The 15,151-nt window shown below is 42.0% G+C and overlaps 1 protein-coding gene across 4 annotated transcripts in view; it reads left to right on the top strand.

The window, feature by feature from the left end:
* Window positions 1-10,077: 10,077 nt before the first annotated feature.
* The window catches only part of rgs17.L (regulator of G-protein signaling 17 L homeolog), a 45,535-nt gene continuing 40,461 nt past the window's right edge, over window positions 10,078-15,151 (top strand). For 2 of the 4 annotated variants that reach the window (XM_018262961.2, XM_018262959.2), the window contains exon 1: window positions 10,078-10,518. The gene's annotated coding sequence lies outside the window, so the exon portion shown is untranslated. The remainder of the gene's footprint in view (window positions 10,519-15,151) is intronic. The other 2 variants (XM_018262962.2, XM_018262963.2) reach the window with 2 other exon arrangements.

Below are 15,151 nucleotides of genomic sequence, written 5' to 3'. Positions count from 1 at the left end.
ATGAAGTTGTAGTGCTGATCCGACGCGACACGACTGTCAGATGCAAACGCAGCGACACAATCCGACATTCCCTTCCCTTATTTCCGTCGCATCCTACCCTTAAAGGGGTGAGGTGGCAATATTATGTGGCCCGATTGTGGCTTGTGTCCACTGCTGTTTTGAATACCAATGTATGTACCGCTGTATTCATCAGGGCAGCCACCGGTCTCTTTGCTTCTAAATAGAACAGAGAGACCTGCAGCAGTTTAGGATTAATGGAAGACAGTGTGCAATATGCACAAATCTACAGAAAAAAAGATATCCTTCCATTACAATTTCAAGCACAGCATATCCCTAAGCTTACTTTAATATACAAAGCCATGCCAAAATCTAAATCTTATAACTCTCCAGAGCAAAATAATATCAATTATACATGCATACAGTTACACATACTTACACATATTCTTCAATGTGCAATTGTTTTTCCCAGCTCATTTGATTTTCAGTAAATGCACAAAACATTTTACAAACCAATCTACATAATCCCATAAAGAATCTTTTTTTTTAATTTGAAATAATTCTGCAAAAGGTACACATTAAAATGAAAACTCACATTGGCAACTTAGTTTTAATTACTGCTAATTAAAGAGGGCTTTATTAAAGGGGGTGATTCACCTTGAATTTTACTTTTAGCATGTTATAGAATGGCCAATTCTAAACAACTTTTCAATTGGTCTCCATTTTTTATTTTTATAGTTTTTTAAATTATTTACCTTCTTTTTCTGACTCTTTCCAGCTTTCAAATGGGAGTCACTGTAAAAACAAATGTTCTCTAAAGGCTACAAATTTATTGTCATTGCTACTGTTATTATTTATCTTTCTATGCAGGTCCTCTCCTATTCATATTCCAATCTCTTATTCAAAGCAATGCATGCTTTCTAGGGTAATGTAGGCCCTAGCAATCAGATTGCTGAAACTGGAGAGCTGCTTATTAAATAGCTAAATAACTCAAAAACCACAATAATAAAAAATGAAAACCAATTGCAAATTATCTCAGAATATCATTCTCTACATCAGTGATCCCCAACCAGTAGCTCGCGAGCAACATGTTGCTCTCCAACCCCTTGGATGTTGCTCTCAGTGTCCTCAAAGCAGGTGCTTATTTTTGAAATCCAGGCTTGGAGGCAAGTTTTGGTTGCATAAAAACCAGGTGTACTGCTTAACAGAGCCTCAATGTAGGTTGACAATCCACATTGGGGCTACTAAATGGCCAATCACAGCCCTTATTTGGCATCCCAGGAACATTTTTCATCCTAATGTTGCTCCCCAACTCCTTTTACTTCTGAATGTTGCTCATGGGTTCTTAAGGTTGGGGATCCCTGCTCTACATCATACTAAAAGTTAACTCAAAGATGAACAGCCCCTTTATATGAACTGTTTGTGTTTCTAGGGGATGTCTTATTGAAACAATTGTCCATATCAAAGATTTGTGTTATCCATAATTTTTGGCAGTTGAAACTGATGACAAGAGCTACAGCAACCACAATACTATAATATCACAATATCTATTTTTACCTAATTTTCAGGATTTTTTTATCTGCAAAAACATTCATATAAAGTTTCTCCCGGCAGCTGACAGATCTCAATAACAGTTCCACTGAATTATAAGCTAGGAGAGAACGAGGCAGCTAAATTTGTATTTAATACTACTGCACTGAACCATTTTTGTTTGTTTTTTCATTCCCTTAGTAATTTGGATCTCTGATTGTGAGACCAGCCAGCTTTGTGTTAATGGGAGTTTAAAAAGAACTAAACACTAATAAATTATAACTGTGAAAAGGGAAGGGCACATTGAAGACAGACTCAAGGTATCTTGTCCTTTGTACCTGCTAGATGTGCTGGCCACTCCAAAACCCAAAGGATCCACAGGTTTGGCCTGCACTTTGGGTTCAGGTCAGGTGTGGTTGTACTTCTCAACTGCAGCATACATAACTTTTCAATTGTGAGCTGCGTCTGGGCTTCCTCCTCATTGGTGGGTTGGGGAAACTATGGTGCCTATTCCCTTGTGACATCAGTACTGCCTCTACTGCCTGCAGCACTGTATTTTTGGAATTTACAAAGGTGCACCAATGCCCTGTACTTTCTAAATGTTCTCCTTAAAGTGCAGAATTCTGCTGGAGCAGCGCTATTAACTGATTCATTTTGAAAAAAATTTTTTTTCCCATGACAGTATCCCTTTAACTATAAAAAAAATCAAGCCAAATATTAGTGTTCGAAATAGGTAGGCAGCACTTTTTGGGAATATGGTTATGGAATCTGTTATCAGAAAACCCGGTATCCAGAAAGCTCAGAATTATGGGAAGGCCATCTCCCATAGACTCCACTTTAGCCAAATAATCCAATTTTGTTTTAAATTATTCCCTTTTCTCTGTAATAGTACTTTGTACTTGGTCCAAACTAAAATTTAATTAACCCTTATTGAAATCATAACCAGCCTATTGGGTTTAATTAATGTTTATTTTTTTTTAGTAAACTTAAGGTGTGAAGATCCAAATTACGGAAGGATCCATTATGAGGTCCCGAGCATTCTGGATAAGAGGTCCCATCCCTGTATTATGTAATAATCCATTCGGGTATTGGGATTTGTTAACTCATATTACAGCAGTTTTCCCATCTCAGTGATTATTGTGTATCACATGTTGGCCTAGGTGATTGCTAAGGATAGATGGCCTTGCAGAAAACTAGTAATATATGGGTTATTTATTAGAAAAGATGATTTTTGGATCATCTTGATAATTGCAATAACATTTTCAAGATTAATTTGTTGTATGGTCTGGCCTTGGTCTGTAGTGACATGATGTACTTTTTCGCCGAACCGTTGGTTTCTATGATGTTGCGCTACAGGAGCCAAAAAACTTTTCCTTGCTGCAGTGTATAATTTCTGATCTTTAAAAGTTACATTCCATTTTATGCTTGGATAAAGCCTGAATACTTTTTATTGAATGGAGATGGTTGAAATAAAATCCAGCAGTGATATTTTATAATGCTCCTCTAAACTCTCTAGTTGTTCAGTGAGCATCCAAAGCTTTTTAATTTTCTCTCTTTCCTCTCTAGCAGTTAGAGATGGCAACAACAAAGGCCGTATGCACAGACCAAATATTCAGTCTTGCTTGGGGAATAAGCAGGTTTGAAATGGAAAACCTTTTGTAGGTGTTTCACAGTCATGTACCTATTTTGTGGATTTTGGTAGCATTATATATTTCATATAACAGGGTGATTTATTGTGATCACTATTACTTTGAAAAAGCAATGGGATTCTAGTTAGACAATAATTTGGCCTTACTCTGTGGGTTATAGGGTTTGGAGTATTTGTCATCAGCTGCAACTATCCTACAATGTGATTTTTATTTTATGGATTAGTATGTAAAGCTAAGATGGTCATACATAGAAAGATAAGATCTACTTGTTTAATGAGCGTCAGATGAGCGTATCCTTCCAGAAACGTCCAATTTGATAGAACAACAGGTGTACAGGCTCATGCCGTCTTTTCCCTGACAGGATTTTTATGCAGAGGTAAATAATTATGTTTTTTTCTCAAACAATTCCAATGTAATTGGGACTGCACCCTCAGCAATTATAACAAACCTAATTGCATGTGTTCGCAAATCAGGTAGATAATATTTTCAATATTATCTACCTATTATCTCTGGCAAGCTCCACACAACACGTACTTCACTCCTTGCAGACACGATCGCTAGGATGGGAGCTCCATGATCACAGTTAAAAGCGCACCCACAGTTGGAGGTGGACACCGGTGGGTTGGGGGCCCACTGTTTTTTTCCCCACAATGCCAGTGGCTGTGGTGACACCGGGGAGAGCGGAAGAGGGGAGAGGAGAGTGGCAGAGGGGAGCAAACACGGATTAGGGTTAGACAGAAGACCCTTTAACTGGTACCTTTCCAGGGTACCCCTATTGTTGCTGCTTAGGGAGGTGCCTCTTCTGCCTACCCCTATTTCCGGCCCTGAGTGGTGCTAAGCAGCATCGCGTCCATCCTACCTTTTCTGCTGAATTGTGTGCAAGTGCCTCTAACGATGCTGGGGAATCACAAGCTAATTCCATTTTAGCAACAAAAAAAAACCACAACTGTGGCAAACACAACACTGCATGGATACAATGACAATTCTATAAAAAGGACTATGTACTGTGGGGAAAAAAAACATGCACATGCTCAGTGTGCTCTGGGCTGCTGTTGGGTCGCTAAGCTTAGGGATCTACGTAAATTATCCAAACAGCAGTAAGTCAGGTAACATCTGTCATGTAAGCTGATGCTGCAAAGGCTGATTAATAATCGAAAAGTGACTAAGCAGAATGCACGGGTTTCAGTGTTGCCATGTAATGTAATGTGCAATTTCTAATTTTTGTATCACTCAATAAAACCTTTCCTCAGTTCTCCAGAGCCAACAGCAAAGCAACAACAAAATCATGCTCCTATAAGAATCCTACCTGATCTGCGTAAACCTGGCTCAATATTCTTTGTTCCTAAAGTTGGAGCTGGCAGCATTGACCACATTTTTCCTTGCACTTAATAATTATGTTCTTTATCTCAATCTTTGTTTACAGCGTATTATAATGAAGCCAAAATCACCTAATAATCTTTATATGTAGGATAACAGCAAAGTTACTGACAGTGATGTTTGAGCATTGCGTAATAAGCATTGCCATTGGTATATAATCTTTCACCTATAATTAAGATTTTGGTCAGTAGCATTCTCATGGCAAATTGTCTTGCCTCAGCAAGTAAGTTTATGGTCTACTATGCAGTGGTTGAGTTTTGATTGCCTTTAAAAAAAATTAATCATGAAGTGATTGCCATAAATGACTGTGATTAGTTAGGAATGGAGGGAGCTGTTAATTCAGGAATAGCATTTTACCTGTTTTTAATGATGGACTAATAAAAGTTATTTAATTATTGTACAGAGAATTATCAGCAATGTAGAGAGCATTTGGTGATTGGTATAGGTGCACTGTGCACACATGTTCCATATGCTCTCTATTAATTTGGTTTATTTCTGGATATTGGAGTGGTGTGATGTTATTACCTACTTGTGAGACTAAACTCAGCTCTAATTGGAGAATACTTTGGCAAATGAAAGTTTGGTTATTATTTTGCAAGTTGCTGTTTAAGCTCAGGAAACTGACAAGGAGACTGAAAATGTGCTGGGCCTCAGCAGAAAACTTAAAATACTATAGGGCTGTGTTTGGGCAGATACAAAACCAAAACATAAGGTACAGCACTTCTAACCTTATTCCTTGTTAAACTTAATGTCTCCTTTAAACCAGTACATGGTATGTGCCTTTGACCATTCGTTTTATGCCAATGCATTTAATATCACAAGCAAGAATACTTGTGCCTTTATAGCTTGCAGGTTAAAGCAGGTTCTGTTCCAAATTAATGTGTACAACATGGTAGTAAATATAACATTGCCCAGGGTGAGGCAATATTTGGGACAAAACCTCAAACAAAAACAAACTTTTAGATTGTAAGTTTTTGTGATCTGGGCCCAGCTCCCTGGCAGGACCCATAGTGGCTCCAGCCTCATCCCTCATCTGCAGCCGCAAGAAGGAAGTAAAAGGTATGTAGCGGGAGCAGAGAGGGTGGAGGCAGGGAGAGTTTGTGTCTGGGGTGGTGATGGGCCCTGAGGTTGCAACCCCAGTGGACTAGGACACCCCAGCCCAGTGCATGCACACTATTCTACAAAGCATTCTGAAAAAGAACATTGGCATAAGTGCCAAAGTAATAGGAGTAGGGATTTCTACAACTATAGAGGAAGCAGACCCCTACGGTCCAGCCCAGACTATACCCCAGCGCCCCCTCCCAATACAACTTTTCTATAGTCACACCACTGTGAAGTAGAGAGTACAGATGCAATAACCATTGTGTAAATGGAAGTTACTATACTGTGGATGCATCTATCCTGCAGCACAGGGAAGACTTGGGTGCTCTAACAAGATGGCACAGTGCTCCGCAACAAAGGATTTAGTGTACCAGCCTGGAACACAAGATTAACACACTGACTCACATGCTAGCACCCCAAGATTTACTTCTCCTTTAATTGGACTCCATCTGTATTTAATCTGACTTATACAGAAATTGTACAGTGATAATTGTGGCTTATGGGAATTTAGATGTGGCTTTCACTTTGTTTGCAAAGCTGTGAAGGTCACAGATGCTTTGTTAACATACCTAAGGAGCAGCTCACTGGGCAGCAGCCACAGAAACAAGTAGACCATCCAAAAAAATAAATCTTACCAAAATGATCTTGACAAGATCGATGCGCATTTCTTTAACGTTCAGTTCATAGCCACTCGCCAATAAAGAAAAATGGCATTAGGCAATAATTCATAAGGGCGATTTCATTTTAACGAGCTTTTTAAATTCAATAGTGCTTATAAATAGGTCTATGAAATATTTAATAAACATATTTAACAATATTCTGGAAGCAGACCAAGTAGATGTGGTGGAAGACAGGCAAGGTTATTTATGGGAAGACCAGGCTTGAATGTTAAAGTCCATGATAAAATGTATTTAGCACCAAAAAATTTCAAGATCTCTAAAGTAACAAATGCAGTGTTTCTGAGCAATTCAGTCAATGTTCCATGTTTGAATTATTTGATTAAAATGGAGTCTATGGAAGATGGCCTTCCCATAATTTGGACTTTCTGGATAAGGGGTTTCCAGATAAGGGATCCCATTCCTGGTTTAGCATAACCATGTAACAAGGTTTGGCTCACTACTGACATCTGTTCTTATTTGCGAACAATAAGAAGAGTGCAAAAAATGCGCAATTTTACAGACAAAATGCTTTATTTGATTTATATTTACATATTGTTTGCAACTGCAGAAGCAGCAAGTTATTGCACCTATCACTAGTGCAAAGTGCAGTATACTGAAACGTATAATTTTCAAAAGTGAATTTTATTGGCTCAAAACATGTGAGCAGACAATATGTGGCAACGTTTAGGGCCTCACGGGACCCTTTCTCAAGCCCTGTGAGGGCTGTAAGGCACAAAACGTTGCCACATATTGTCTGCTCACATGTTTAATTCACTTTTGAAAATTATACATTTCGCAGTGTGCTGCAGTATACTGGACTTTTGCATTGATTTTCTAACCCGTGGCAGGTTGGATCAAATACTGCTCAAGCACCTGATACGAAAGGATTCCTCGCATGAGGTTAGAGCACTCCATTACTGTGTGGATTGCACCTATCACTAGGCACAAGCCATTAATACGGATGTAAAGATTTTTGCCCCAATGGGAATCCAATACCAGTGCAAGGGCATCAGTGTGAGTGTCATGAGTGTGACATACTGTAAGTATTCTGTCATACCTCTTTGCATGCTTTGGTGCAGTGACTATGCCCCTCAAATCTTGCTGAGGATAGTGGGATACAATCCAAAGAACTGCCTCAAATGTTAAACAGAGTAAGGGATGGTGGAAGTGGTGTAGACCATGATTTCTGTTAAAACTACTGAAGAATGCCATTGCTGCCAAAGCCCCAGATTTCACTGAAACCATTTCAAGATTCTGGTCCCTATTGGGAGCCTCCTACCCCCCTCCGACCTCTAATTTAGAGCCACGCTGTATGGAAATTGCCCACTGGGTCCCTTGAGAACTATGGGTCCTGGGTGACTGCCAAAATCTCCAGACATTTTGCCATGTTATGATTCCAATACTTGGAATATGCTCAGTGAAGCTGGTATATCTTATCTGTTTCTGATTTAATTCATTTATTTTATATCAACAAGAATAGGAAAGGTCAGTTCATTTCAATTGGTGTTTTATGTCCCCCCATTTAAAATATACATTTCTAGGGCCCAAACAATGATGGGTCACCATACTCACATATGCATCTCTCTGGTAATGGCGCACACATATCTCTGTGGTAAAGGCGCACACAAAGCTCTGTGGTAATGGCGCACACAAAGCTCTGTGGTAATGGCGCACACAAAGCTCTGTGGTAATGACACACAATATCTCTGTGGTAATGGCGCACACACAGCTCTGTGTTAATGGCACACAAAGGGGCAGATTAATGCATAGGCTAACCTAGGCTATAGCCTAGGGGCCCACAATGCTGAGAGGCTCATGTCAATTTTTTTTATTCTGTTTGAAAAAAACTTTTTTAACTGCGCTGCAGGGCCCAGTAGGTTGCTGTGCTGCCCCTCCCCTCCTGCACAGGTGGTACCTGCTTTCTGGTGAGTTTATAGAGGATTAGGCAAGGTAGCAAGACACAAGCATGGCTTCTGGGAATTGGAAAGCGCCAGTGACATCACCGCTGTGCGCCGAGGCAGACGCAGCATATAGAGCTTGAGCTTACACAGACACACACCTTGCCTAATCTTCCGCAGCCAGCCAGAAAGCTGGTACTGGCCATGCATGGGGGCAGCACGGCACCCTACCAGGTCCAGCAGGTAATCCCTGTATTGACAATGGTGAAACACCATGCCTTTTATTGCACCATATTAACACACAGAACACCCTTCATTAACACTACCTGGGAAGAAACTTCACGATTTGGCCACATTATGAGAATCCAAGCTTTCTCAGCTCAGTGCATGTGCCCAGGAGACCACGCCTACTCACTACCTTTCAGCAAGAAGGGCGGCAGACAGGGGTGCTTCGGCAATGAGGCGAGTTGGCACTAGGGGCACCAGGGGCGGCAAAAATGCCACTCCTGGTACTTTAAGAGCCGAATTTTTGTTTCTCAAACCGGAAATTCGGCTCTTCTAGTGCAGAGAGCGCAGTTAGGCTCTCTGCACAAGCATCCTGGCCCTCTCTGCCGCCCTCATGGACCCCCCTCAGGCGCAAAAAGGTAAGCGCATGGGGGAGGGGGGGCAGCAGCCAGGGCCGCATCTGCCATGAGGCAAGGTGGAACCCTTGCCTCAGGCGGCAGCGAGTGGCCAGTTACAAGGGGCGGCAAAAAGCCGCCTCTTGTAACTTTAAGAGCCGAACTTCCGGGTTTTAACCCGGAAATTCGGCTCCGCTAGTGCAAAGAGCGCTATTGCGCTCAATGCACCAGCGATACTGCCCCCTGAAACCCGCTCGGACGCTAATTTTTAAGCGCGGAGCGGAGGAGGCGGCATCTGGGCTGCTGCCTCAGGCGGCAGCAGCTCCAGAATTGGCGCTGGCAGCAGCAACTGCTGGTGCCTCAGGCGGCTGAGGGGCCAGGATCAGTTTATCTTAATAAGGGATGCACCGAATCCAGGATTAGGTTTGGGATTTGGCAGCAGGATTCGAATTCGGCCGAATCCTTCTGCCCGGCCGAACCGAATCCTAATTTTCATATGCAAATTGGGGGCAGGGAGGGAAATCGCGTGACTTTTTGTCACAAAACAAGGAAGTAAAAAATGTTCTCCCATTTCCACCCCTAATTTACATATGCAAATTAGGATTCGGTTCGGTATTCAGCCGAATCTTTTGCGAAGGATTCAGGGGTTTGCCCATTGTGCGTGTCATCCTGTAATCCCTACCATGCGGGTTTCACAAATCGTTGTGGTAAAGGCAGACACATATCTCTGTGGTAATGGCACAGACACATCTCTATGACAATACCACATGCATCTCTGTGGTAATGGCACACATTGAAGAAAATGTCAAAGCCTTTATGGTATGAGGAATAACTTTGAGCCCTGGTGAAATCACCCTGGCATAATAAACGAATTCACCACACTTTATAAATACTATGAAATACAAGCAAGCAGCAGATGGGCAGAAGTAAGTTATCATGTATAATACAGTATATGAGTGGTATATATATTTATTTTGCCAAACCAAGTAACACAATACCTGAAAGATATGTGTATATGTGTATATATATATATATATATATATATAATTTTTGATATTTTAAAACCAAAGCCAATAACCTCATATGTGAATAATTGCATTTCTCTTGCATTACTGGAGGGTCGGTTGGGAAGCCGAGAGCACGATCGATAATGTGTAATAATTTAAGACTTGGAAAAGCCGTTCAGCAAAATGAAGGTTTTTCCAATGTGACAACAATGACCCCCTTCAATGGGCTCCCCGATTCTCCTTTACATTCTGGGCAGTGATTGACAGATTTGTGCCTGGCCCAGTGATCCCCCCACCTGACGCTGCAGCAGAGGAGCTCGAGTCGGAGCCGCAGCGCTGCTGCAGAATCGCAAGGAATGATCGTGGATGTGTAGAATGGTTGTAAGCTTCTTGCAAAGGATGTGCTGCTGCTGCTCCCCTGCTGCTTGTTGGCGCCTGCGCACTGGGCCTGCGTTGCTCGCTCTCTTCTCGCCTCCCCCTCCCTCGCCTTCTCTCTCACACTCTATCGCTCCCTCCCTCTCTCTCTTCTATGCTTCTCTCTCTCTGTTCCTGCCGGTTTGGTGCTGAGGTTGGGCTGATGGCAGCGGAACAGCGCGGCTAGAGAGCATCCCAGCCTCTCCCGGACAGACAGCTCGTTACCAGGCAGCAGCTGCAGCAACTCCCCCATCCAAAGCCAGTGGGTAAGAGCCGAGCTGCACAACTCCCTGTCAGTCCCCCCACCTTTACCTTCCGATCCCTTCCGAGCCACAACATGTCCGCTGCTGCTCTGTACAGACATGACGAGCCCATTCGCTGCATTCCCGCAATAAATCCCGGCAGCGCAGTGTTAGTGTGAGAGGGACAGAGCGAGGCACGGGGAAGTCATTCCACCATTCCAGTCCCAATGTCTACTACTATATATTTTACAATTCCCCCTTTCATGTTCACACACTATATTTCCCCTTGTCCCAATGTGCCACATTGTGTTGCCTTTGCCCCGTGTGTTTGTCGGCTAATTGTCCTTGTGCATTTGCCTTCATTTGTCCTGCTCGCAACACACGCCCGCAGCGGCAGCGACGAGGAAAGCAGGGAGTGGGGCTTCATAGTGGCTGCAGCACATGTGGGAGGGGGAAGAGAATGGGGGATACCATCGGCATCATCGTCTGGGGGTGCCTGGGCGAAATGTGAGAAGTGGGGGCGGTAGAGGTGGGTGAGAAAAGAGGAGGAGGATGGGGAAGACATAATGTGGGCTTGATTGGGGCAAGTTATTGTCAGAATTGCCCCCCAGCGTCACTGCTGCTGATAACAAACAATATCCTCAGAGCTGATCAGTCACCTTCCCTCTCACGGTGAATTAAGGTCATTGTCGATTTGTCAGTGTGCGTCTGAGGTGGAGACGCGTGCGACTGATGCTGGGCCACCCAATTGAAGTGGAGGAACGCCCCTGGTTTATTCCCCTGCTGGTAACCCCCCTGCTGCACACTGGGTAACCATTGATACACAAATGGCCAGAGACCTTGTATGTAGAGAGATGCCTCTGCCTGGCCGGGGTCGGCTGGAGACCCCCATCACACACTCGCTTATTATCGCTCACAATCTCACTTCATCACATTCCTGCAGCTGCATGACCGGCTCTAAGCAGCCATAAGGGTAACGTCACACTGGGCGTTTTGGGGAGATTTAAGGTGGCCATACACGGGCCCATAAAAGCTGCCGACAGACCGAGTATGGGCCTGATCGAGATCTGGCGCTAATCACACGCGGCAATTCGTTTTCCAAGTTTCCTCGTGAGGCGACTTCGGAAAACGAATCGTAGCGCGTGATTAGCGCTGGCGATTTTTCATTTTAGCCAGCGCAAAGTGAGCAAAGGCGTTTGGGGAGATCTGTCGTCGCAAAGACGAGGTGATTAGTTGCCCAGTGTGACCTTACCCTAAAAGTCGCTTCACTTCCAAACGATGCATGCGACTAAACGCCGTCCTAATTGCAACACTCGATGATCTGCTTCCCCTGCAGCTGCTGCTGAGCTACACAGATTTCTTGTAGTTCAGCAAAGTCTTGGGCCACCCTTCTTCTGCCTTTCTAGAACCTGGTGGGTGGCAGATGTACAACAGGAAAACCAATACCCCATAAATCTTTGCCAGATTTTGTATGAGTCTATGGAAAGGCCCTAGCACTCAATAGCTTCATGTCTTCTCCAGGCATAGTTTGTGCAATAGCAATGCACCAAGTATAGCAAAGAGCTTTAGCTAGGGTTAGCACCTTTTCTGGAAGAAAATACCGGCCTTCCTATATATTTATCTTTTTTTCCAATTAATAACATTGGGATCAACCATCATTTTTACCGGCCAGGCCCAGCACAGATGCTGCTCCTGCCCCTGGTTTAACCAGTGAGCTTATTGTATGGTTTTATGATTTATGCTTTTATCGAAGTATGAATTGATGCTTTTCATTGAGACACAGCGGGGAGGTTCTGTAAGTGGCTTTCAATTGTTCTGGGACTATGTAACTTCCACCATCTCTTGGAGGATTCTGAAAGTTGTAGTCGTATCTTACATTGCGGGGTACTGGTGGGTAGGCTGCCATCTTAGAAACAAAGTACAGGCATGGGATCCGTTATATGGAAACCTGTCATCCAGAAAGCTCTGAATTACTGAAAGGCCATCGACCATAGACTTCATTTTATCCAAATAATCCATATTTTTAAAAATGATTTCCTTTTTCTCTGTAATAATAAAACAGTGTCTTGTATTTGATCCCAACGAAGAAATAATTAATCTATAATAGAAGCTAAATCAGCCTATTGGGTTTATTTAATGTTTACATGATTTTATAGTAGTCTTAAGGTTTGCAAATTATGGAAAGATCCCTTATCCAGAAAACCCCAGGTCCCGAGCATTCTGGACAACAGGTCACATACCTGTACTAGCTTAGGCATCTGGCTGTATTAGTCAATTTTATATGTTTTTAGAATACTGAATAACAAGATTGTTGCTGCCTATACGATATATAAAATAGATAGATATATAGATAGATAGATGATCTCCCTGATAGATACTCCTGCTGCTGGTGCACCTAATTGAAGTCCACATTTTCCACATGCAAACTCCTTAGAAATCTCTTGATTTATTATAGTGGAGTAACTATTACTGGGCCCCACAGCAGATTATTTTTCAGGCCGCCAAAATGTCTAAAAATTGACCTGTTTTACCAATATTTATTTAACTTCTATATGAATTAGGCCCCTATACCTCCTGCCCCCACTTCCTATATAGTTACTGGGCCCTGTCCCTCAAATACACAAAGTCTGTGCAGTGTCCACCTTCTGTAGTGTCATGTACATGACATGTGTACAGCAGACTAGATATTACTGGGCCACACAGCAAATTATTTTTGAGGCCCCAAAAATGTTTACAGGTTGACTTGTTTTACCTGTATTTATTCAAAATGTATATAATGGGGCCCCTTTACCTCCTGGGCCCCCCAGCCGCAGGATCTGCTTGCTCTGTAGTTACACCACTAGTGCACGTACACCATGCTTATGATTGGTTCACTGAAGGGTTACAATGTGTACAGCGCTGCAAAATATGCTGGTGCTATATAAATAAATGCTAATAATTACGGATGCACCGATTCGGCCGAACCCCCGAATCCTTTGCAAAAGATTCGGCCGAATACCAATTCGAAATCTGAATCCTAATTTGCATATGCAAATTAGGGGTGGGAAGGGTAAAATATTTTTTACTTCCTTGTTTTGTGACAAAAAGTCACGCAATTTCACTCCCCTAATTTGCATATGCACATTCGGATTCGGTTCAGCCAGGCAGAATCCCGAACCATAGCCTGGATTCTGTGCATCCCTAGTAATAATAATACGTCACAGGAAACCCTCTACTTACTTCCCCACCTTTCGGCTCCTGTCCATACATACGCTCACACAGCACATCCCTTTCCTTAACAGATAATGTTCCTCCCACTGCCAAATGCAGATACGAGATCTTTTATCCAAAAACCCATTATCCATCAAAGCTCTGAATTATGGGAAGGCCATCTCTCATCTCATCAGTCCATTTTAAGCAAATAGTTCTAATTTTTAAATAATTTCCTTTTTCTCTGTCATAATAAAATAGAACCTTGCACTTAATGATAACTAAGCTGCATGAATCCACTTAGGAAGCAAAACAATACTATCAGGTTTATTTAATGTTTAATCAATTAAGAGTTACGGTAAGATAGAATTATTGGAAAGCCCCAGGGTCCCGAGCATTCTGGATAACAGATCCCAAACCTGTACAAGGAGTGACAACAGCTAGGACAGTTACTGCTTTCAATAACAAAAAACTAAAATCAGTTCAGCTTCACATTAACTTTTAGCATGTTACAGAATGCTCTATTCATAGCAACTTTTTAATTGGTCTTTATATTTTATAGTTTTTTAATGATTTTCCTTCCTCTTCTGCATCTTTTAAATGGGGGTCACTGTTCCCGACAACTGAAGAACTGTTGCTCTGTGAAGCTACAATATTATTGTTTTCTTGTATTACTGATCTTTCTATTCAGGCCCTCTCCTACTTAACTTCAAGTCTCTCATTTAAACCACTGTCCGGTTGCTAGGGCAAACTGTACCATAGCAACCTGATAACTCCTGAAATTCCAAACTGGAGAGCCGCTGAACAAAATGCTAAATAAAAAAACTCATAAAAAATAACGACCCATTGCAAGATCCCTTTAAAATGTGTTGGAAGTTTGATTTCCATTTAAAGGGTTTGCATTTTTATAAATATATAATTTTGTTCTTACATTATGTATAACAGATTTCCAGTAAGTGACCAGGAACATCAGAATACATTTTATAACTAGATAATGCTATTGTAAATGTATATTTGTGATATATTTCAAGGCTGTGGAGTCAACTCTGACTCAGTTTATGGTGCCTCCGACTCCTCTATTTTTAAAGGAACATCCAAAAACTGAAATTGTATCAAATTAATTCAAATATAATATACTGTTGCCCTACACTGGTAAAACTGATCTGTTAGCTTTAAAAAGACTAATATAAACAAGCTGCTGTGTAGCCATGGGGGAATAAAGGAGAAAAGGCACAGGTTACAGTGTCAGACTGGGACACCAGGGGCCCACCCAAAAACCTTTGACTAGGGGCCCACCAATTAATCTTAGACCAGGGGCTCACTCTTAGTAGTATTATTATTCCTCTCCTCACTCAACCTCTATTCTCCTAGTCTCTTTTCTTTACATGCTGTAATACTATAATCTATTATTCAATCTCTTTAGCCAATTTGTTCTCTTAGAAATAGGGAATGGCCATTAAATAGGCTA

This window comes from Xenopus laevis, chromosome 5L (assembly GCF_017654675.1).
Source record: "Xenopus laevis strain J_2021 chromosome 5L, Xenopus_laevis_v10.1, whole genome shotgun sequence".
NCBI lineage: Eukaryota > Metazoa > Chordata > Amphibia > Anura > Pipidae > Xenopus > Xenopus laevis.
This window is presented reverse-complemented; position numbering and strand designations above follow the sequence as displayed.